The sequence below is a fragment of the Schistocerca serialis genome, chromosome 5 (genome assembly GCF_023864345.2).
Source record: "Schistocerca serialis cubense isolate TAMUIC-IGC-003099 chromosome 5, iqSchSeri2.2, whole genome shotgun sequence".
Lineage (NCBI taxonomy): Eukaryota > Metazoa > Arthropoda > Insecta > Orthoptera > Acrididae > Schistocerca > Schistocerca serialis.
Genome location: NC_064642.1, coordinates 690,830,815 through 690,856,332, shown reverse-complemented (window position 1 = coordinate 690,856,332; position 25,518 = coordinate 690,830,815).

Genomic DNA, 25,518 nt, shown 5'->3' with positions numbered 1-25,518 from the left:
GGTAGGTACCACAGACTCTGGGATATATTCCTCACCCATCCGGAGATGGACTTAGGCCACATCCGGTGCCACAAAAATCTAGAATATGAATAAATACTGTAGAGAATTTTTTCATGAGTTTTAAAATTCATGAGTTTTGTTTTCTACCCAAATCGGCATGTTCCAGCGTCAAAAATGTTCGAATGTGTGTGCAATGTTATGGGACTTAACAGTTAAGGTCATCAGTCCCTAAGCTTACAAACTACTTAACCTAAATTATCCTAAGGACAAACACACACACCCATGCCCGAGGGAGGACTCGAACCCCCGCCGGGACCAGCCGCACAGTCCATGACTGCAGCGCCTCAGACCGCTCGGCTAATCCCGCGCGACGTTCGAGCATCAATCTGACACACCTACCTGAATGTTTGCTTCGTCAGACCACACGATGTTTGACCATTCTTTTTCTGCGAACGGTTGCTGTTTCAGAGCCCACTCATACAACGTATCAGCGAGCAGTGAAGTCTAAAGAGGTTTGCTTTCTGTTTTTTTTTTTTTTTTTTTTTTACGACTCTCTTACTATCATTCGGTTCTCATGGTGTGTTGTGATCCTCTTGCGCTCGGTTCTGGGTCTGTTAACATGCAACTCGGTCATGGGGAAACAGTCAATAGCATATTGTACACATCGGTGTGAACATTTCACAGTTTTCGAAATCTCCAGCTACGATTTCCCTTGCTCATGCAAAAGCCTTATTTGCACTTCTTTTTCTAAACTAAGTTCGTTTCTCTTAGCAATTATGCAGCATTATCATAGAAGATACAGATCTAAACAGGATAAAAGTGCTAAATTATTGATATGTGTCCACAGCGAGCTAATGTAGCGAACTGATTAGTTCAGAAAAACATTCAAGTGACATACTTTATAAACAGATGTTTTATTGATGGCTTTGAGATGGACCATTCTTTTTGGCCTTTTTCGATGCCGACCAGTTGCCTTCCATACCAAAGGGTTTATTTACTGTTGTATATATCGCACACGTACAAAATTTCTATGGTACCCAATACTTTTGGCCAATGGTGTATAACACAACGAGTTTTGGCCGTTTACGATCTTCAGAGGGGTGTAAATGCATTGAGTGATATAAAAAAAGGGCTTGAATATTTGTACCAGAATGAGGCCTTCATTATTATGTTTCTAGTAGAGACCGATTAATTCAAAGTCTTTAAGGCTGGGACGTACTACACATGACATACTTGAAGCTACATTCTCCTTTTATGCTCGGGTGTTTTCGACGCAACATTGGGGGCAATGGACGACGCTACAGGAGGCGAGGTGGCTCGCACAGAAAATAATATCGTGTACTTGAGCCAGGAGCACGCGGGCAGACTCCATTTTTCAGTCGGCTCTTTCATCTGTGCGGGCGCGTGCGGACTGCGAGGCTTCCAATTGCTACCACGCCGCCGTCGGACGAGTGCGTCTGCCGGGTGCTCGCGGCCTCTGACAGAACCCGGTGAATGAAAAATCTCTTTTGATCTGCGGAGATGCACGAAAGGAAGCGTAAAATTGCGAACGCTTGGCGGTTCAAGACCACGCAGCGCTCGCCACAAAGAGCGTTTATTTAAATCAGACTACAAGAAACGTCTCCAAAGAAAACTCGTTTGATAGGGCAGATTACACAGATATGAAATGCTTGCTGCAAAAAGAAAGAAACCGCAAATTAACTGGTCTTCTACTTTTTTTTGTAATTAAATAACAAGAGTAATATGAAATGCCATTCAAGATTACAGTGAATCAAATTACGTTTTAAGCTGATATCTTCTGTTACACATACGAGTGCGTTGTAATGATTTGCGTTAAAAGAAAATGCGTTCACGTATCTCAACTCTTATTTTTTGTCTATTAGTTTACTCATGTTGACCTCGAAGAGGCATTTGTAGTGACTGTTTAGGAGAAGAAGAATTTCTTGTGCTAGCTTGAGATATTCGGTTGAACACCGCTGCATTTTGGTTTTCGTAATTTACTAAAAATTTGTTTAGTGTACAATCTAACACTTTAAAAAAATGTTTTACTTTTTTAACTATGTTTGTTGATTACTTAGCGATATTGTCAAAACAAGGTTTTTGCAGTTTTGGAACGGTATAACGCAAGTTTAGTAAATATGGTGTATAGTATTTATTAGCAGTATTCCCTCACGAAGAAATCATCCAAAATATTTTATAAACATTTCAGAATTTTATTATACACTACTGGCCACTAAAATTGCTACACCAAGAATAAATGCAGATGATAAACGGGTATTCATTGGACGAATATATTATACTAGAATGGACATGTGATTACATTTTCAGGCAATTTGGGTGCATAGAACCTGAGAAATCAATACCCAGAACAACCACCTCTGGCCGTAATAACGGCCTTGATACGCCTGGGCATTGAGTCAATCTGAGCTTGGATGGCGTGTACAGGAGAGTTGCCCGTGCAGCTTCAACACGATACCACAGTTCATCAAGAGAAGTGACTGGCGTGTTGTGACGAGGCAGTTGTTCGGCCACCATTGACCAGACGTTTTCAATTGGTGAGAGATCTGGAGAATGTGCTGGCCACGGCAGCACTCGAACATTTTCTGTATCCAGAAAGGCCCGTATAGGAACTGCAAGATGTGGTCGTGCGTTATCCTGCTGAAATGTAGGGTTTCGCAGGGATCGAATGAAGGGTAGAGCCACGGGTCGTAACACATCTGAAATGTAACGCCCACTGTTCAAATTGCCGTCAATGCGAACAACAGGTGACCGAGACGTGTAACCAGAGACACCCCATACCATCACGCCGGGTGATAGGCCAGTATGGCGAAGACGAATACACGCTTCCAATGTGGGTTCACCGCGACGTCGCCAAACACGGATGCGACCATCATGATACTGTAAACAGAACCTGGACTCATCCGAAAACATGACGTTCTGCCATTCGTGCACCCAGGTTCGTCGTTGAGTAGACCATCGCTGGCGCTCCTGTCTGTGATACAGCGTCAAGGGTAACCGCAGCCATGGTCTCCGAGCTGATAGTCCATGCTGATGCAAACATCGTCGAACTGTTCGTGCAGATGGTTGTTGTCTTGCAAACGTCCCCATTTGTTGACTCAGGGATCGAGACGTGGCTGCACGATCCGTTACAGCCATGCGGATAAGATGCCTGTCATCTCGACTGCTCGCGATACGAGACCGTTGGGATCCAGCAAGGCATTTCGTATTACCCTCCTGTACAAACCGATTTCATATTCTGCTAACAGTCGTTGGATCTCGACCAACGCGAGCAGCAATGTCGCGATACGATAAACCGCAATCGCGATAGCCTACAATGCGACCTTTATCGAAGTCGGAAACGTGACGGTACGCATTTCTCCTCCTTACACGAGGAATCACAACAACGTTTCACCAGGCAACGGCGGTCAACTCCTGTTTGTGTATGAGAAATCGGTTGGAAACTTCCCTCATGTCAGCACGTTGTAGGTGTCGCCACCGGCGCCAACCTTCTGTGAATGCTCTGAAAAGCTAATCATTTGCATATCACAGCATCTCCTTCCTGTCGGTTAAATTTCGCGTCTGTAGCACGTCATCTTCGTGGTGTAGCAATTTTGATGGCCAGTAGTGTATATGTATACATAGAATCATGGTAGTTTTTAAATCATGTATCTGACTTTTTTACTGAATCTGTGTACTCCAGCGACACCTATGGCGCTTGTGGTCAGATGGTCTCATGCACTGGCAATTATTTGCCGCCCTGGGAGGCACGACGATGTTTTAGCGAATTGCAACGCACGTAGTAATTTCAATACTGATGTGCCAACACATCACCCATTTCATGTTTTATCTTCCTGGGAATTCAATGTAAAAATTTTATGTGTAGCTGGCGCACGATGTTTGTAATAACCTTTATGAATGTAAATTGTCATTTCGTCCTTCTATGGCTTAATATTAAATTATTTGTTTAACAGTTTGTAGCACTTATTGCAACTTTATTACAGCTGAAGATGGTAACTTCTTTTACCGAAACCGGTTGTCTACAATAAAATTTCTCATGGCGAGCTCGGCTAAGACGTCCATCTCCTGTGTAGGCATATTTTCTGCTCGAAATATTTTTTCTTCTTTCTTTGATAGTGGGATGAGTTACTGCTCGACAAAGGGAATCGTGGACCCGGGTGTAGCCGGAAACAAAATTAACTATTACACAGTCGGCCAAAAAAGCTCTCTGACAATTGCTTGCTCTGTATCGCATAAGCTAAGTGTTGCCAAAGCTGTTTAGGCTACCATTGTTTCGCCTACGGCTCCTTGAGCTTAGTAGTTGAAAATGGCAACAGCGGATACCTGTCAGCTGCTTTACATTTCCCACTCTGTTATATGTACGACGGTAAGTCAAATGAAAACCTTAAATATTTTTTTTAAATATTATTTATTGTGCAGAAGTGGTACAAAGCTGTATCACTTTTCAACATAATCTCCCCCTTGCTGAATGCAAGTCCTCCAGCGCTTACAAAATGAATAAATTCCTTTAGAAAAAAATTCTTTTGGTAGTCCGTGCAAACACTCATGCACCGCGCGGCGTACCTCTTCATGAGAACGGAACTTCTTTCCTCCCACTGCGTCTTTGAGTGGTCCAAACATAGAAATCACTTGGGGCAAGGTCTGTTGAGTATGGTGGATGTGGAAGACACTCATAATTCAAGTCTGTGATTATTGCAACTGTTGTACTGGCAGTGTGGGGCCTTGCATTGTCGTGTTGCAAAAGGACACCTGCTGATAGCAATCCACGACGCTTTGATTTGATTGCAGGTCACAGATGATCTTCTAGATCTGTGTATGATGCACTGGTGACAGTGGTCCCATTAGGCATGTAACGCTCCAAGATGACGCCTTTTTCGTCCCAAAAGAGAGTCAGCGTAACCTTTCCTGCTGATGATTCTGTTCGAAACTTCATTGGTTTTGGTGATGAGGAATGGCACCATTCCTTGCTCGCTCTCTTCGTTTCCGGTTGGTGGAAGCGAACCCAGGTTTCGTCCCCAGTAACGATTCTTGCAAGGAAGTCATCACCTTCTCGTTCAAAGCGCCGAAGAAGTTCTTCACAAGCATCAACACGTCGTTCTCTCATTTCAGGAGTCAACTGCCATGGCACCCATCTTGCAGACACTTTGTGAAACTGGAGCACATCTGGCACAATGTGGTGTGCTGACCCATGACTAATCTGTAAACATGCTACAATGTCATTCAGTGTCACTCGGCGGTTTTCCTTCACTATGGCTTCAACTGCCGCAATGTTCTGTGGAGTCACAACTCGTTGTGCCTGACCTGGACGAAGAGGATCTTCCACTGAAGTCACACCATTTGCTAACTTCCTACTCCATCCGTAGGCTTTCTGCAGTGACAAACATGCCTCACCGTACTGAACCTTCATTCGTCGATGAATTTCAATAGGTTTCACACCTTCACTACGCAAAAACCGAATAACAGAACGCTGTTCTTTCCTGGTGCAAGTAGCAAGTGGGGCGGCCATCTTTAAACTGATACTGCGACGGTATGCGTGCATCTGCACTATGCTGCTACCTACAGGCCATTCTGCACGCTGTTTGTAGCACGCTTACCAACTTACAGGATAACGGCGCGAAATTTCGATTTCTTATTACAAATTTAAGGTTTTCATTTGACTCACCCTTGTACATCCACGTTCGAAGTCACTGTAGTGCGCGTTGTTACCTTCCAGTGAAAGCATGGAAAACGAACGCGGAATATGACTCCGCTGGCAGCTGCGGTTACCTACTGTTAACAAAATTAAATTTACTGATTTTTGGAAACAGAAAAGATGACTGAAGGTGCAAAGCAGAATATTAGCAGAAGTAGACGGTGCGCAAATTACGGCAGAAAGAACACGACGCCGAGCAGAGAATGTTTCCAGTACCTAATCAAAGAAAATGAAGAAGAAGAAGCAGCGTAGCACCCACGACAAATATCCAGTTAAAAATGTGGATAAATGTGTTATTGGGCAGCCATGTTTACGGTGCCGTGAGTGATCCAAGTAAATGCCAACAATGCGAAAGATTCGTAGCTTTAATCTCTCAGTGACTGGATTTAAAGACTAGTTAAGGTGGTCTGGGAAAAATTGTGTTTAATTTAAATATCCAGAATAAACCAGTCACTACGTGCGATCGAGACTACAGAAACCGCATAAGACATTTAGGACGCCAGTGGTTTGTTTTGATCATACACGTTACATTGTGAACACAGATAGTGTGCGTATTGTCACCGAAGGTGGCGGATAATGTTTAATTGTTGTGCTATGCAAGTACACTCCTGGAAATGGAAAAAAGAACACATTGACACCGGTGTGTCAGACCCACCATACTTGCTCCGGACACTGCGAGAGGGCTGTACAAGCAATGATCACACGCACGGCACAGCGGACACACCAGGAACCGCGGTGTTGGCCGTCGAATGGCGCTAGCTGCGCAGCATTTGTGCACCGCCGCCGTCAGTGTCAGCCAGTTTGCCGTGGCATACGGAGCTCCATCGCAGTCTTTAACACTGGTAGCATGCCGCGACAGCGTGGACGTGAACCGTATGTGCAGTTGACGGACTTTGAGCGAGGGCGTATAGTAGGCATGCGGGAGGCCGGGTGGACGTACCGCCGAATTGCTCAACACGTGGGGCGTGAAGTCTCCACAGTACAGTCTCCACAGTACATCGATGTTGTCGCCAGTGGTCGGCGGAAGGTGCACGTGCCTGTCGACCTGGGACCGGACCGCAGCGACGCACGGATGCACGCCAAGACCGTAGGATCCTACGCAGTGCCGTAGGGGACCGCACCGCCACTTCCCAGCAAATTAGGGACACTGTTGCTCCTGGGGTATCGGCGAGGACCATTCGCAACCGTCTCCATGAAGCTGGGCTACGGTCCCGCACACCGTTAGGCCGTCTTCCGCTCACGCCTCAACATCGTGCAGCCCGCCTCCAGTGGTGTCGCGACAGGCGTGAATGGAGGGACGAATGGAGACGTGTCGTCTTCAGCGATGAGAGTCGCTTCTGCCTTGGTGCCAATGATCGTCGTATGCGTGTTTGGCGCCGTGCAGGTGAGCGCCACAATCAGGACTGCATACGACCGAGGCACACAGGGCCAATACCCGGCATCATGGTGTGGGGAGCGATTTCCTACACTGGCCGTACACCACTGGTGATCGTCGAGGGGACACTGAATAGTGCACGGTACATCCAAACCGTCATCGAACCCATCGTTCTACCATTCCTAGACCGGCAAGGGAACTTGCTGTTCCAACAGGACAGTGCACGTCCGTATGTATCCCGTGTCACCCAACGTGCTCTAGAAGGTGTAAGTTAACTACCCTGGCCAGCAAGATTTCCGGATCTGTCCCCCATTGAGCATGTTTGGGACCGGATCTGTCCCCCATTGAGCATGTTTGGGACTGGATGAAGCGTCGTCTCACGCGGTCTGCACGTCCAGCACGAACGCTGGTCCAACTGAGGCGCCAGGTGGAAATGGCATGGCAAGCCGTTCCACAGGACTACATCCAGCATCTCTACGATCGTCTCCATGGGAGAATAGCAGCCTGCATTGCTGCGAAAGGTGGATATACACTGTACTAGTGCCGACATTGTGCATGCTCTGTTGCCTGTGTCTATGTGCCTGTGGTTCTGTCAGTGTGATCATGTGATGTATCTGACCCCAGGAATGTGTCAATAAAGTTTCCCCTTCCTGGGACAATGACGTCACGGTGTTCTTATTTCAATTTCCTGGAGTGTATATATTGGGACAAAAAGGTGCAACGTGTAAGTGCTCGACTGGTGAGAATTTTGGGATGTAAGCTGTTGCCATCTGTCCTCCGTGTTTAGCAAGTGTACCTTGTTGAGGTCTTCTCTTAGCTTTGGCGGAAGATATTTATCACATCGACCAATGAAGGCAAAATTTTGTCATGTCAAGTAAATACTTTTTCTAGACTATCAAGTTCGCACCTCGTGGTCTAGTGGCTAGCGGTGATGCCTCTAGCTTACGGCGTTCCAGGTTCGCCGGCCAGTGTGGCCGAGCGGTTCTAGGCGCTTCAGTCAGGAACCGCGCGACCACTACGGTCGCAGGTTCGAATCCTGCCTCGGGCGTGGACGTGTGTGATGTCCTTAGGTTAATTAGGTTTAAGTAATTCTAAGTTCTAGGGGACTGATGACCTCAGATGTTGAGTCCCATAGTGCCCAGAGCCGTTCCAGGTTCGATTCCCGGCCGGGTCGGGGATTTTCTCCGCCCGGGGACGGGGTGTTTGTGTTGCCCTCATCAACATTCGGGAAGTGCCGAGACAGGAAATGGAAAGATTTGGACCTTCTACGGACGCTGATGACCACGATGTTGAGCGCCCCACAAACCAACATCATCATCATCAAGCTGTCAGTTGTTTAAAGCATCTGCGTGTACTAAATCATTCGGTGAAATAACATTCACGTACAGTTACATTCTCTCCCTTTCTCTCGTTTTGTCTTTCCAGTAACCAATATGCACTTCAATTTTAACTACTTGTTTATTGATAATTGTTTTACATTACACGCTTTAAGTATCATCTTCTTTCCAATTATTCCAAATGCATTAAATCCCACTAACGATGTCATGAGTTGCATTTACATAACAAAATTCGAAGACAGCACCACATAATAATCTTGTTTATACTTCCGATTTTGTTTGTGAAAGAACTGAAATGGTCCAGTCACATTTATGCGACCACCTGTAAAATAACCTGAACAACCACGTTTAGCTGTAAGGACAGCTGCGAGACGTGCATGAAGACAGGCAGCGTAGTTCTGAACGGTGCCGACCGGAATGTGGTGTCATACCGACTCCAGTGTAGTGCCCAGCAGCGTTAGGCTTTTCGGTTGGGGATCCATGGCGTGTACGAGGTGCGGCTAGAAAAAAACCGGACTGATGCTGGAAAAAACATTTATTTACAGTTATTTACAATTTCATGTTATCTCCTTCAATGTACTCTCCTCCTCGGTCTCTACACCGCTCCATACGAATTTTCCACTGTTCATAGCAATGCTGCAGATCATTTTCGGTAAGTCCATACATTACTTCCGTCGCTTTTTCTTTTACTGCTTCAACAGTCTTAAATCTAGTTCCTTTCAAAGCTGACTTGACTTTAGGGAAAAGCAAAAAGTCACAGGGGGCCAAATCAGGTGAGTAGGGTGGATGATCTAAGATGGGAATGTTGTGTTTTGCCAAAAACGTCTTCACTGACAACGCACTGTGAGCTGGGGCATTGTCTTGGTGAAGGATCCATGACTTTTTTCTCCACAAATCGTTCCGTTTTCTCCGTACTCGCTCACGTAGGGTAGCCAGGACGCTAATGTAGTAATGCTGATTCACTGTTTGTCCCTCTGGTACCCAATCAATGTGCACAATCCCTTTGATGGCAAAAAAAAACAATCATCGTTGCCTTGAATTTCGATTTTGACATTCGTGCTTTTTTTTTGTCGTGGAGAACCAGGAGTTTTCCAATGCATCGATTTTGTAAGAAGGTGAGATCACTTTCAATGTTTTCCAGGATGTCAGAACAAATCATTCTTCGGCGTTCCTTCTGTTCAATTGTGAGACACTTTGGAACCATTTTTGAACACACTTTGTTCATGTTGAAACTTTCATGAAGAATCTGCCTAACACTTTCCTTGTCAACTCCTGTTAACTCAGACACTGCTCTGATTGTTAAACGGCGATCTTGTCGAACAAGTTTACCGATTTTTTCAATGTTTGCATCAGTTTTTGCTGACAATGGTCTGCCAGTGCGAGTGTCATCACTGGTGCCTTCGCGGCCATCTTTAAATCGTTTAAACCACTCAAACACTTGTGTTCGCGATAAACAATCATCGCCGTACACTTGTTGTAACATTACAAACGTTTCACTTGCAGATTTTCCTAGTTTGAAACAAAATTTGATGTTAACACGCTGTTCTTTCTGTACACTCAGCATTTTCCGACGCACAGACAGAACGTCAACTACTTAAAACAGACGCCACGGGCAGACTGAGTGCAGGAGGCAGATGAAACTCGAGCAGTAGGCGGAGCGAGAGTCACGTGACAGGCCACGCGACTTTCAGCCTTATTGTATTCGTTTTATTGTTTCACCAATACTAGTCCGGTTTTTTTTCTAGCCACACCTCGTACAGTCCGATAGAGGTGGTCCAGCAGTTTTCGATTGGTTTCAAATCCGGGGAGTGGCCAGAGGTGTACGGTAAACTCAGCCTACTGCTCTTCGAACCATGTACGTACACTGCGAGCTGAGTGACACATTACATGGCTTTGCTGGTACATGCCTTCATGAGGACGAAAGACAAACTGCATGCAGGGGTGCACATAGTCCTCAAGCATAGACGCGTACTTGTGTTGATCCATTATGCCTTCCAGAATGACGAGATCACCCGGGGAATACATGGAAACATTCCCCAGACGATAGCGCATGCAGCGTATTTGCTTTCAGACGTTTCACGCTGTGCGGCAGCCGTCATCGGTCGATGGAGCAAAAAACGTGATAATTCTGAAAAGGCCTTCTGTCGCTTTTCAGAGGACCTCCAGTTACGGTATTGGCGTGCAAATTCCAGCCTTCCTCGCCAAGGAACAGCAGTAATCATGGGTGCATGAGCCAAACGCCTGATGCATAGGCCCACACGCAGCAACGTTCGCTGATTGGTCGTTGAGGAGGCATTGTTGGTAACCCCTTGGTTTATCTGGGCAGTCAGTTGTTCAGCAGTTGGATGTCTATTCCCCCGCACACCTTTTCGCAGCCACCTTTCATCTCTGTCTTTTGTGGCCCGCTGGTTTTGGATAGCGGCATTTTGCCATGCACGGTATATTTTAACCACGGATTCCTGCAAACAGTTTAACAACTTGGCCTTACCGGGAATGCTTCCGCCCTTGGCCAGAAAGTGAATGATGATGCGATCGGTTTCCGCATTGCGACAACTACTACAGGGTTTTCGCGTCCTATTTATACGACGGTTGTACAGAAAGTAAGTTCCGATCGGTCGCGAAATGGAAACCACTGGGAAAATCCGGTAAAGCTTTGCACAGATGTGTTGGGCAGTGTCTCTAGTATGTCCGTCGAACGTGTCGCGTCGCTCTTATCAGTTTTTAGTGAACAGTGACCACGTAAAGATGCGTAGGACATAGCGTCTTCCACCAAGTATGAGGGCCTGGTTAGAGATTTCGCCTCTGTCATGCATCCCACATAAAACAACTGTCGAGCAGTTCCTTCTTCATGCCAATTCTCGGCCGCACTGCAGGGGCAATGAAGACGCTCCTGCAGCGTTTCCGATGAAAAATGATTTATCACCAACAATACAGTCCGTAATTGGCTCCCCCTGAGTCTCAACTTTGCTCACATGAAAACAAAATTTTTCCACAGACAACGAGCTGGAGACCTGCGCAGATAACTGGCCGAAAGCACAGGCGGCTGCTTTCTATGACGAGGATATTGGGAAGTTGATACGACACTATGACAAAACTCGAAGTTGTAGCGGCGACTATGTAGAGAAGCAGGTGGAAGGTGTACTAAACTGTTGCCAATAAAACGTTTCTCGTTTTCACAGTGGTTTCCGTTTCGCGACCGATCGTAACTTACTTTCAGGACAACCCTCGTGTAATATCCATTGTTGGTGTTGCCACCTGTCGTCCATTTAGCGATTGCTGCATGTTGACGTCGAATGTACACGGTCTATCCTTACCGTCTCTGAAGTTTCCGACCCTTTGTAGATGCTGCAGATAGCGTCCTGCTTCCGACACCGTTTTGCAGTGTGGTTATTCCGACCAGAGTCTCCCCTATTCCGAATTTCAGTCAGTCTTTTACCGTCAGCGGCTGTGATGTCGCAGGCAATGCTCTGACCAACAGCCTTCGTTTACATGTGGTTTCGTACGCCTAAGCTACTTGAGTTCTATAACTGTCAGTAGTGAAAGTAATTGCAACAATGAAAGGGAAGTTGTGTAGTGCTTCTGAAGGTTGGTCATCCCTACCAATGGCACAGAAAATATGATGAGTATACAAACTGATTGTTCGTGAATTCCGAACAGAGCAAATGTCGAGACAATTTAAAAATTGTAAATACTGGATTCATGTCTGAAAATCTACGTTTTTGCCCATCTGATAAAGCAGATGTGTAGATCAAGAAACAAGAAGTGTCCACGAAGAAAAGACAGTGCCTGTTCTTCAAGTTTCTAAAGATAAATTTCAAGATTTGAAAGGTAAAGAGCTAGGATTCATTGACATTATGCCACTTTATGAGAACTTCAAGACTGCAATGTGTAAAGCAAGTATTGAAGCTAATGGGATGACACACAGCCCTTGCACTACTTCACTAGTTCGTTGATTCAACAGAGCGACGATATTTTGAAATTAGCTGAAGGTAGTAGTTTACTGAAAATTGACGTTGGGTCTGTTCCTTACATAAGAATATTGGTGTTCTGTTGCGAAAAAGTGGGGAAAATCCCGTGTTAAAATGGATTCGTTCTTATAGTCAGAACTTTTGACTGTTGTTCGAAACAATTCAAGCAATTGTACGCCATACACGACGAAGGGAGCATTTACTGCTTTATTTGCGTTGTTCCCAGACAAAAGACAAATTACTTGAGAAAGAATTTTTCTGGAATGAAAAATAAGATAGTTTTTGAGAATATCTCTCGTCGGGAAACAACCGTCTGCTGAAAAATACTTTGAGAATGGACTGCAAACAGTCTCTACTGCAAAAACATTCATTTCGTTGGTAACCGGTTTCGGTCTATATTTGACAATACTTGGGCTCTCATACTGAAATATGAACACACAACGGTTGTAGAGTGCCCTCTGATAATAGTAGTTACGCATAATAGAAATCAAATATATGGACATTAAAAGAGGAAATTATACCTATGATGATAGGCAGTGGCGGTGGATGGAGCGAATCAACTGCTAGGGACAGCAACGCAGCTGTTGCTTAAATACGATGCTCCGCCGACTGCATACCGAATTACATTAGCGATAGCCAGTTAGGCAAACAGTATTTAAATCAGCTCTTACAGTAAGGTATGAGCAATACAATTACACGAAAACCAACATCAAATGGAGATATTAGTACGTTACCTTATATAAAGTAACTGCTACAAACAGCATTTCGCATGTATGTCTAAAAATACGTGTAAGAGAGATAACCAGCCGTAATGGGCTGTGAGAACACCGTTACCCATCTAGGATCAATCTGCAATACCTGACATGCATTTCTACATGTCGACCAGCATGCGAGTGCGTGTTTGAAATCCAGTCGCTGTCGCATCTCTGAAATCGCCTACTACTGGATCGCGCTTATTGTTTGCATGGGAATCATTGGCGTCACTTAACCGCATGCGATTATGACTGGTTATCTCTTTTATATATTTTTAACACATTTTGACGAAATGTTATTTGTAGCAGTTACTTTGTTTAATGTAATGTACTTACTGCTTAAGTTGTTATTAGCTTTCGCGTAACTGTATTTCTCATACCTTACCGTAACAACTGTTTTAAGTCCTATATGCCTGACCCAATCTCTTATTTCGGGAGGATTTACTTCACAACCGCAACTCTTGATATCTCGATATATAAACCACTTAAAATGTATATGAGAGAGGAATGGAATAGTTGGATGATGAATGAAACTCAACATGAATTCATGTCGTAGAGAGCTTTAAAATGACCTACAATCAAACACGTACGAGGCGTGTTTTTTAAGTAAGTACCGTTTTGAAATTTAAAAAAGACGTGCTAAGGTATCTCAATAATTTTACTTTTATGTGAAAGTATGGACCTTAATCTACTTTTCTACATGATTTCCGTCAATATTGAGGCACTTGTCATAACGTTGTACCAGGTTTTGAATACCCTCCCCATAGAAGTCTGCCGCCTGACTTATTAACCACTGCGTCACCACTGTTTTGACTTCGTCATCGTCTTGAAGACGCTGACCGCCCAGGTGTTTCTTCAAGTGCAGGAACAGATGGTAGTGACTGGGCGCAAGATCGGGGCTGCAGATATCAATGCTGGGCCATCAAAAAGTGTCAGCGCGCGAACCATTCAACGAAACATAATCGATATGGACTTTCGGAGCCGAGACCCTGTCGTATGCCCTTGATGATTGCACGACACAAAGCATTACGCCTCACCTGATCCCATCAACACCGACAGTGGGCTGTTGATGACTGGAACCATGTTGCCTGGTCGGACGAGTCTCGTTCCAAATCGTATCAAGCGGATAGACGTGTAGGGGTACAGAGACAACCTCATGAATCCATGGACTCTGCATGTCAGCAGGGGACTGTTCAAGCTGGTGGAGGCTCTATAATGGTCTGGACGAGTGCGGTTGCAGTGATATGGGACCCCTGATACGTCTAGACATGATTTTGACAGGGGACACGTGCTAAGCATCCTGTCTGATCACCTGCATCCATTCGTGTCTAATGTGCATTCTGACGGATTTGGGCAATTCCAGCAGGACAATGCGACACCATACACGTCCAGAATTGCTACAGAGTGGCTCCAGGAACAGTCTTCCGAGCTTAAACACTTCCGCTGGCCACCAAACTCCTCAGACATTAACATTATTGAGCGTATCTGGGATGCCTTGCAACTTGCTGTTCAGAAGAGATCTCCAAACCCTCGTCCTTTTAATGATTTATGGACAGCGCTACAGGATTAATGGTGTCAGTTCTCTCCAGCACTACTTCAGACATTAGTCGAGTCCGTGCCACGGCACTTCTGCGTGCTCGCTGTGGCCCCACACAATATTAGGCATACGTACCTTTTCTTTGGCTCTTCAGTGTATATTTCTACGTGGTACACAAGCGCATAACTTTGATCCTTTGATCATCTCCAGTTAAAATGAAAAATTAAAGAATACCTAAATGTTCCATTGTATGTGTTATGTACGGTCGTAATCAATGTTCCTGCATGTGAAATCACGTATCCGCATACAGACTATGACGTAACAGCACCAACGTGTTGCTTTTGGCGGACTCCAACTTTACTGAACACACGAAGGCTCAGCGGTCATCAAATTTTGATTTGCAATGATTTTCTTAAATCATGTAGGTGAAATGCTATTACAGTTCTTTTCAAATGGACACATTGCATTTGCTGCCCTGATTCGAGCTTGTGTTCTCTCTCATAGCTCTTATCATCGACGGTATGCTAATCACTAATTATTTTGCTTTGTTTCGTGCTACAGCATTATGTCGTGTAAATGCCTATGGAAAGTCCAACAGTAAATGAACCCCCAACTTATTGAACTTTTCAAGTAAGCACTCCAGACAATATATTTGTCACTCCCTGATGACGTCACGTTAATACTGTGCAACAGTACATCTTGCCTGGATATTAGCCCCAACTTTGCGAGAAAGAGAGCCCATAAGTATCTTCAGTTTCGCCATATCCAGCTGAAGGCTGATTAGAAACCGTGAAGTTAGCAAACTGCAGAATTGTTGATCTCTGCGCTTGATTGGCTATTCCAAACGGCCTCGACGTTTCTCTTGAGACCAAGATGGTATGGTATGGCGGACCAGTGGAGGTAGGATATAGTGTTCCGCTGCTCTCTCTTTGTTTTTGTTACTGTTCGCGTAACAACTAACATATGAAATAAAATATGTTGCTACGAAAAGAACCCTGAAATACTTTTTAGGGATGCTGTGCTGTGACTTTCTTTGGATCATTAATTTTCAACAAAACAAAATATATTATGTTCTTATTATTCTGGATCTGGCTTTCTATAAAAAGAACATTGTTTCGTTACTGTAACTCGCTATGAAGTTCTTCCTTACTTCATAGTTATTGAAAAGGTTACTGAAAATTATTTCGTTATCAATACTATGGTTACAGTATGCAATGTTTGTTCAACATCAAACTTTTGCAGTGGATTTTTGTTTACGGTAAAACACCAATAAGTACCACGACTAACACGAGAACATGAGACTATTATCAGAGAAATAGATGTTTTTACGATAATGTTTGCCAGACCAGAACTGCGCACAGCAAGATTTCTTTTATGCTATGAAGGTAAATTATCTTTTTGCACTGTTAATAATATATCATCCGCAGCCCGCGTCCACCTGTAAAACACATCATAAAAATCTGCTGCTCTGCTCTGCAATTCCGAAAGCTGAAAGAAATAATTTTAGTTCACTATTACCTGTCCGCTTCCTTGCGGCATGATTGGTTTCATTTCATGCAGTTTGAATGCGCCGCGGCAGCGGTTCGTTCGTTCGTAGCGCAGCTCTGCACCACGAATAATATTTAAATAACTGAAAACGTCTTAAAAGGATGGGATAAAATACCAGGCAAGCTTATTACAATTCATAATGCAAGTTTTCACTAAGTAACTCTATTCAAAACATTTAGACAGATTAAACTATTACACACCTTTACAAATCAGTACCTAATGGCGTACGTCTCTCAATTTTGACAAAAGAATGCTACACAAGCATACAATATAACGTCACAGGCTCTTCCTGCTCACGTAACTCCAAGAAGATGACAGAGAAATTAATGTTCGGTCACTACTGTTTATACTCATTGCGACATATTCTCATCTTTGATATTTAATAAGTATCGCCTGTGGCGGTTTCAGTACTCGCCGACACAGATATTATCTTTAAAAAAATCGATACATAATTCCATACAAGCACAAAATATGGTACATAATGCTTTCTCTTTATTACATAACTTTCACACAATCGTTGTCCACGCAATTACAATCATCCAGTTCAATTATTCTTTTCTCCTTTTTTACCACATATAATATGTGTTTTGCTAAAAGACGTTACAAGTGCCACAGTATTCGCCAAAATAAGAACCAATACGTAGAGGCCATATCGGTGGCAGCTGTCACCTAGGAAGACGAGAACATCAACACCATAGTCATTATAAGAAGGCAGAATAAGGGGCAACAGTTGGTGGCAGAGAACGTTGAAATGAACATCTTGGGTCATGTTGCGGATAAACAGAATGAGTATGCCGAAATCATGGTATGCAAACACCCCGAAAACATCACTGAACCACCACCAGCCTGGAAAACACTTTCCACACAGTCCAGGTGAAACGCTTTTATTTGAGTCATTGGTGTTCTTGATGTGGTGTCGCCGCCAGACACCACACTTGCTAGGTGGTAGCTTTAAATCGGCCGCGGTCCATTAGTACATGTCGGACCCGCGTGTCGCCACTGTCAGTGATCGCAGACCGAGCGCCACCACACGGCAGGTCTCGAGAGACTTACTAGCACTCGCCCCAGTTGTACGGACGACTTTGCTAGCGACTACACTGACGAAGCCTCGCTCCTTGGCCGAGCAGATAGTTAGAATAGCCTTCAGCTTAGTCAATGGCTACGACCTAGCAAGGCGCCATTAGCATTACATTGCATGTATCTACAGAGTCTCACTTGTATCGTCAAGAGCGATGTACAACAAGGATGGATTAAAGTTAAGTATTCCAGCAGCTACGTACTTTTCTTTATAGCATTCATTACGTATCCTGTTTCAGACCTCACGCCAGCCTGCGTGAGTTGACGCGTGCATATCGGCATCCTCAACCAAATAGTGTGCGCAGTGTTGGCTAACTGCTAACACTACACTTGACCCCTTGAATCGTCCGAAAAATGGCAGAATTGCAACTCGTAGGAGTACCAGTCAGGTACTGTCCATTTTCTGCATTATTTAGCCCAATGAAGGTGTGCCGCTTTATGGGATGCTGCGAGCAATGGCATTTTACATGGTACATCACTCAAAATGCGTTTTAGATGCAGTTACCTTTGCAGTTTTCACCCTGAAACTGGTTGAGATGGGACTGCTTTCGCTGAAGCAGCAGCAGTTTCTGTCGGTTTGAAACAGAATGTCTTTGACATGGCATGACGTTAGTCTCTGGTCTGCGACAGTTAGGCTCTTTTTACGGCCACTTTTCTTGTGTGGTGTTACAAACCTCCGAGTAGCACACCACTGGACAGTCCACATTGATACACCAACAAATCAGTTAATCTCGTACACGGTGTGGGCATGACATTTGATGAGAGCTCGTCGAAAAGCGATAGTTTCTTTCTAACTATTCCACTGAGCTGAATGCATACAACTGACTCGTACATACATAGCCCCATCACTGGCATGTCATACGTCACCAATCATTGGCATGTCATACGTCACGAGTGGGAGGATACACGTTAGAGGTCCAATGTGGGCTATAATTATCGTATGGCTGCGAAACGTGGTGGACATTCTAACGCGTTAATGCGGAATCGATTTACGGTGTACAAAATTAGTTACAGTTTTGGCCACCAGATGAATCTAAGAAAGACGTATACAAATGTTTTCATATCTGATGGGTTAGGGGCGGGATATGGGGGAAAAACGTCAAAAAAGTGAGAAAGCCATGACGTTGATTCAGTTACACAGTTTGTTCAATACGAGCATCGGAGACCTCAACGAGATGCTGTACAGCGCCAGATTCGCTCCTGGTGGCCAAAACCGAAACTAATTTTTTTCCACCGTTAATCTGTTCCACTTCAACACGCTAGCATATCCATTAAGTTTCACTGCCACACGATAATTACAATCCACAACGGACCTTCGTGAGTTGGTTCTACAATATATACGAGTACAGTGCTGCAAATGAGCTGCGTGGCCTTTCCAGGGGGTGAACAGACTTCTGACCAGGGTGCTTACTTCCTGTTGTTTAAGACCACAGACACTTGTTGTGGAATCTGTTGGCACTGTAGCAACAGTAAGAGTGTCATCACCAACATGAGAGCAGTCCTGCAGTATGACGGCAGGAATCATTCCGAAACGGAATATCAGAGGCGAGCTGATGGAGCGCCACCGTGCCGCCTGGAAACGGATTTGCTGGCGCCAGGCGGTGTTCAGCGCAGCCGATGATTCGCAGCATTTCATAGAGGGCGCGATTAATTAAAGCCGTGTTTGTCGCCGCTCTCGACACAGACAGCCGCCCGGCACGCACGCGCGCGCCCGTGTTGTTGCGGATTATCAAGCGCCACGCCCGAGGATATTCTGCACCGCTGGGTATAAAATGCGACATCGCGCGCCAAAGGGGAGCTGCAGCGTCACTGTCGATTGCTTTTCATTAAATTTCAGAGATGAGGATCTAAAGAGGAGCACAGAGTCGTAATATCGGCACATATTTATGGCACATGTATCCGATACTCAGTCTGGTCCGTTCTTATAATACTTGCATCTACAGCTACTGATATACTCCACGAGCCTCTGTACAGTACATGGTGGAGAGTTCATTGTACCAATATTCTCGTTTATCTTTCTGTTCCACAGGCGTACTGATAACTGATAACTCGATACATTACGACCGCCTTCATAATACTGCACTGATCCATTTCGGGAAACAATACAGCAGTGATTCGGCGTCGCCTCGAATCGACAAGTCCTCGGTAGACTTCCGGATACATTTGGCACCGTATATCAAACACACGTCGCGCAGTTACAATAAATTACGGTCCGATGGTTTGAGGGCGCACGGCTGTCACTTGATAGCGACACAGGTGTTTTACATCGAATTCAGCTAAGGCGAATTTCGTAGCAATGTTAACGTGAGTTTACAGTCACGCTCTTCAAACCGCTGTCACCAATACTGTTATCCTGTTGGAAAATGCCAGAGCTTTGGGGAAGGTATCAAGCGTGTAGTGCTGCAGTTGATCTGCAATAATGTTCAAGTAGTCCACAGGTGGCATGATGCCTTCGATTACCACCACAGGTCCCAAGAAAGTCTGTGTGTTTGCCCCCATAGCATAACACTGCCCCCACCAGACTGCATCCATGGCGCGATGCGTTTCGAGCAGCAGTTTGCCTGAAGATCGATGTATCCGGACACTACTAAAGACCTAGTGTAACAAGAAACGTTATTCATCTGACCATGCGATACGTTTCCATTAATACAGAGGCAAGAATAACAAAGCACCAGGTGAGGATGGGATAGTGGCAGAAATGTGGAAACTAGGGGGCTTATCCGCATGTCAGAAAATTCACAAAGTAATTAAAGACATTTGGACAAAAGGAATCATACCCAGTGACTGGAAACAAGCATTGATCCGCCCTCTCCATAAAAAAGGAGATAAAACAGACACGAACAACTACAGGGGCATATCCTTGTTACCAGTGACATACAAAATACTTTCTAAAGCACTTTTAAATAGAATAGAGGAACAAGCAGGACCTAATATAGGAGATTATCAAGCAGGATTTAGAAAAGGTAGATCATGTGCAGAACAGATTCTTAATTTAAAAACAATTTTGAGAGTGAGAGCTATACAAAATAAAAATACAGTAGTTACTTTCGTAGACTTCAAGAAGGCCTACGACTCAGTTGACAGACAAACACTATTCCAGATACTTTATGAATCAGGGATAGATGAAAACACCAGAAGACTTGTTGAACAAACGCTCACAGATACAACATCAAGAATTAAGTTTCAAGGCGAAATTTCAGAACCATTCAAAATCAAAACAGGAGTTCGACAAGGTGACGGACTGTCCCCAATTCTCTTTAACTTGGTTTTAGATAAAGTAGTAAAAACATGGGAAAACACATTAAAAAACAGAGGCACAAAGGGTATAAGCATGGGCCAAGGAAAGAACAAATTTGAAGTAAAATGTTTAGCCTTTGCGGATGATATGGCATTGATAACTGAAAACCGAACAGACGCAACAGTTATGCTTGATATGTTACACGAGATTGCTGAAAAGACTGGGCTAAAAATATCCTACGAAAAAACCAAGTATATAGAACACAAACATAACACAGAAAAGTTTATGAAAACAAAGTATGGAAAAATTAAAAGAGTTGATAGATACAAATACCTGGGGGAGTGGATCCAAGCCAATGGACTGGATAACACAACAAATAAAGAAAGAATAAAAACGTTGGAATTTGCATATAAATTAATACAAAACTACTACAATAAGAAATCAATATCCATACTAGCAAAGATTAAACATTATAATTCAGTTATTAGGACACAAGCAACATATGGATCAGAGTGCCTAACATTGAATAAGAAAGGCGAATTAAGAGAACTAGAAAAAAGAGAGAGAAAAATATTAAGAAAAATTCTAGGTCCTGAGAAAAACAAGGAAAACAGGTGGATTAAAAGGAGAAATGAAGACATATACAAAAATACAGAAAAGATCACAGACACAATGAGGAAGAGACGGCTAAAATTTTATGGACATTTAAAAAGAATGGAAGAAACACGAATTACAAAGAAAATTTTTAATTACGTTAGTAAGCTGAAAAACACCGTAGGATGGATAGAAGCAGTAAAGAAAGACGCCAACAAAATAGGTGCTACAGAAGAAATAATACGTGACAGGAATAACTTTAGGCTACTTATAGAAAACGCAAACTATGAAGAAGATGCGCCAAAACCTCGACCCAAGAGAGTGTGGACAGATGAGCAGAGACGAGCAGTTGGCGAGAAAATGAAGAAGTACTGGGAAGAACGGAAGAAAAAGAAACACCATAAGTCTTAAGTTGTATGCGGTCCATAGCTGGCCAAATTCATAATTAAAAAAAAAACAGAGGCAAAATCTCAATGGTGACATGCTAAATGCAATACTAATTGACAGTGGCGTTAGGTCAACATGGGAATGGTTTCTCTTCTGTGAAGTCCCATTCTCAACAATGTGCGTTGTAGTGTGCTCTGCAATCTTTGTACCTCCACCAGAATTGTACTCTGTCACATATTCTACAATACAAGATGGGGAAGCCTCTGACCTCAACCTTCTGTGATGAGGCGTGGTGATACAACATTTTGTCATCTACTTGTGAATTCATCGTCCTCCAAGCACTTCCTACCGGCACTCGTCGGTGCCGGGCCACAACCAAATGCCCTTTGACAAAGCCGCTTATGTCAGTGGATTTGTCCATCTGCTCCCCTTATACAGCATGATTTAAAAAAGGCCACATATTCCTACAGGTTGTGGTATTGGTCACAACTAGTAGTGATGCCAATCTGTATGTTACGCAGAAGCAGAAGCAGATAGGTGCCACTTATTCTCACCTAACCTACAGCCCTTCTTCGCAATGAGCCATCCACTTTTTCGAACTCACACGCTCCTTTACCAACTGCGTTCTGTCGATGAGTTGGGCATACACCAGTGCCTTTAAGTGACCCCATAGCCAGAAATCCAACGAATTCATGTCCAGTAAACAGCAGGGAGGCAACGCTTCTGGTTCTCCTGGACCAATCCATCGCCCATGAGACTTTGCAGAGGAGGGGGGGGGGGGGTTCCACTTCGTGCATAAAGCATAATTAGTCTTTATGCTAGGGTAAAGTTCTGTAATGACCATGGTTACTTCTTTGTGCAAAAATCAGTAATACACAGCACCCGTCAATCCGTGTGGTTAAATATTTGACCATATGAGTCTGTCACCGACATGCCCATAGATTGATACTGGGGTAGTCCTGATGACTAACATTCGCGATTCCTTGAGGTGATGCACCTGTCCACACGTACTTATTGTGGTACTTGACAATGCTATCTCTCGTGATGGCTTACAGTACCGTATAGTACACAGTATTCGTCACACGTAAAATGTCCCATACTTCGACAGTTATAGCTATCCGGACATATGCACTGTCTAGGAAGCTAGAGGCAATACTTCCTCCCGTAGCAATATGTGACAGTTTATCTTATCGAAATGGATTCGTACCCTTCACTTATGATTATACACCATCAATGAAAATGATTAGTGACAGATGAAAATTTGTATCGGACTGGAACTAGAGCCCCGGTCTCCCGCTTAACGTGAGTGGTCACCCTAACCACTTTGGCTATCAGTGCACACCTCCCGGACGGACGCAGGGTATCACATATTGAGATGATGACAGTCATGGGATTCCTACTAATATCGTGTCAGATCAGCTTTCGCCCGGCGTGGTCTCAATAAGTCATTGAAAGTCCACTACAGAGACAACGAGTTATGTTGCCTTATAGCCTTTCTCGATTACGAAAGTGTTGCCATTGCAAGATTTTGTGCATGAACTGATCCCTCGATTATGTCTTATGAATGTTCGATGGGCCGGCCTGTGTGGCGGAGAGGTTCTAGGCGCTTCAGTCTGGAACCGCGCGACCATTACGGACGCAGGTTCAAATCCTGCCTCGGGCATGGATGTTTGTGATGTCCTTAGGTTAGTTAGGTTTAAGTAGTTCTAAGTTCTATCGGACTGATGACCTCAGATGTTAAGTCCCATAGTGCTCAGAGCCATTTTTTGAATGTTCGAAGGGATTCATGTCGAACGATCTGGGAGGCCAAATCACTCGTTAGAACTGTCCAGAAATTTCTTCAATCGAACCGCGAACAACAGTCGCCCAGTAACATGGCCCACTGTTACCCATAAAAGTTCCATCGTTGTCTGGAAACATTAAGCCTATAAATCGCTGCAAATGGTCTCCAAGTAGCCGAACGTAACAGAGAATCCAGTCCAATCCATGTCGTCACCAATACGGAGCCAACATCTGATCGTATAGTGCCTTGTTGACAACTTGGATCCTTGGCTTAATGGGGTCTGCACCACACTCAGACCCCACTGTCAGCTCTTACCAACTGATGTCGGGAGTCATCTGACCACGTCACGGTTTTCGAGTCGTCTAGGGTCCAACCACTCTGGTCAGGAGTCCAGAAGAAGAGCAGCAGACGACGTCGCATTGTTAACAAAGACACTCGGGTCAGTCGTCTATTACCATGACTCATTAAAGTCAAATCTCGGCCCAATGTCCTGACGGATACTTTCTTTGTAAATTTTCCTTGTCTGTTATCACTGACAACACTACGCAAACGCTGCTGCTATCCGTTTTTAAGTAAGGCCGTCGACCACTGCATCGTCCGTGGTGAGAGGTAAATCCTGAAATTTCGTATTCTCGGCACACTCATCGTTCTCGGGATATTGAATTCCCTAACGATATTGGAAACTGTATGTCACATGGGTGTATCGCCAACTAACACTTTTAATGAAATTTGCCAATTTAAATGGAATTTCATTAAAGAATAAAAGTAAATAATCAGTTACCTTTTTTAAATTTTTTGCTTTTAGTTAATTAGCCTTTCTTTCTTTCTGTACGTACGAACGAACTTTGTTGTAGAACCTCTCATTTACATGTGGTAATAAAAAATTCATTTACACGGAACTAAGTACATTTAAAATTACGTGAACTCATATTAACTGATTAAGAATATTTAGTTGAGAATTAAATCCTTTACATAATTCGGCCTTGGCACACATTTTCTAAATGCAGTGGTTTTTTTTTTTTTTTTTTTTTAATATTTACTGAATTCTTTCCCGGCGTTAGCTATGGAACACAAGACTGTCTCTATTAGCAGAAAACGGTTAAATATTGCCAAGCCGACGTTTAATTATCACTAATAAAACACACATCCCTATACATTTAAGTTATTTGAAAGAACCAAAATTGTTAAATTTCAACATTAACTATCCGCGTATGAATGCACAAATGTGAACTAATTTAAAATCCGTAAGTCTCAGGATCGCTGTAAAAGAAGAACATTTTCTTAATTCACTGCTAATTTTTATCTGTTCCCGATTTACGGGTTTGGTTAATTTTTCTTAGCGGAACAATTTTTTAAATGTGCCGCCGCTGCAAATCGTTCGGTCGCGGCACAGCCCAGCAACACCGCTAAAAATGCTGAAAATTCTTTAAAGAAATATTATAGATGACATGGGCAAGCTAATTTGCATTAATAATACACACTTTTGATAAATTATAATATATTTAAACCACAACAAATATTCAACTCACATTAGTTTGTAATTTCTCCTCTAATGGCGGCTAAATCTAGCTACAGACAAAAGACGTCTACCCATTCATAAAATGCTTCGTCACAGCTTGCTCTCGCTTTCAGCTCTACAGGGAGACGACCAAAGAATACTCAGTACGTGGTGCTTTTATACTACTGCTGACTATTAACATCTCTTTGTAATCATATAACATTATTTTCGTCTGTGCTGAATTTTACATTTTTGTTATCGCAGATATTGACACATTTCGCAATTATATTATGAATATAGAAATATTACCATCCTAAATACAGAAAGAATATTACTACATAAAATATTACAATAATAATGAATGTCCTTAACACAAAATTCAATAATATTTTTTGTTAAATAATTACAGTATTTACAAATTGCTTTATAGCGGCGTATATGGTACAATTAAATTTTAGTTTATTAATAGTGTGAGTTTGCCAGGGAACGTTACACACTCCGCGTCCAAAGTTCGTTACCGAGAGAGGTGGCGCAATAGTTAGCACACTGGACTCGCTTTCTGGAGGACGACCGTCAATCCCACGTCCGACCTTCCTGATTTAGGTTTCCGTGATTTCCCTAAATCGCTTCAGGCAAATGCCGCGACGGTTCCTTTGAAAGCGCATGGCCGACTTCCTTCCCCATCCTTCCCTAATCCAGTGAGACCGATGACCT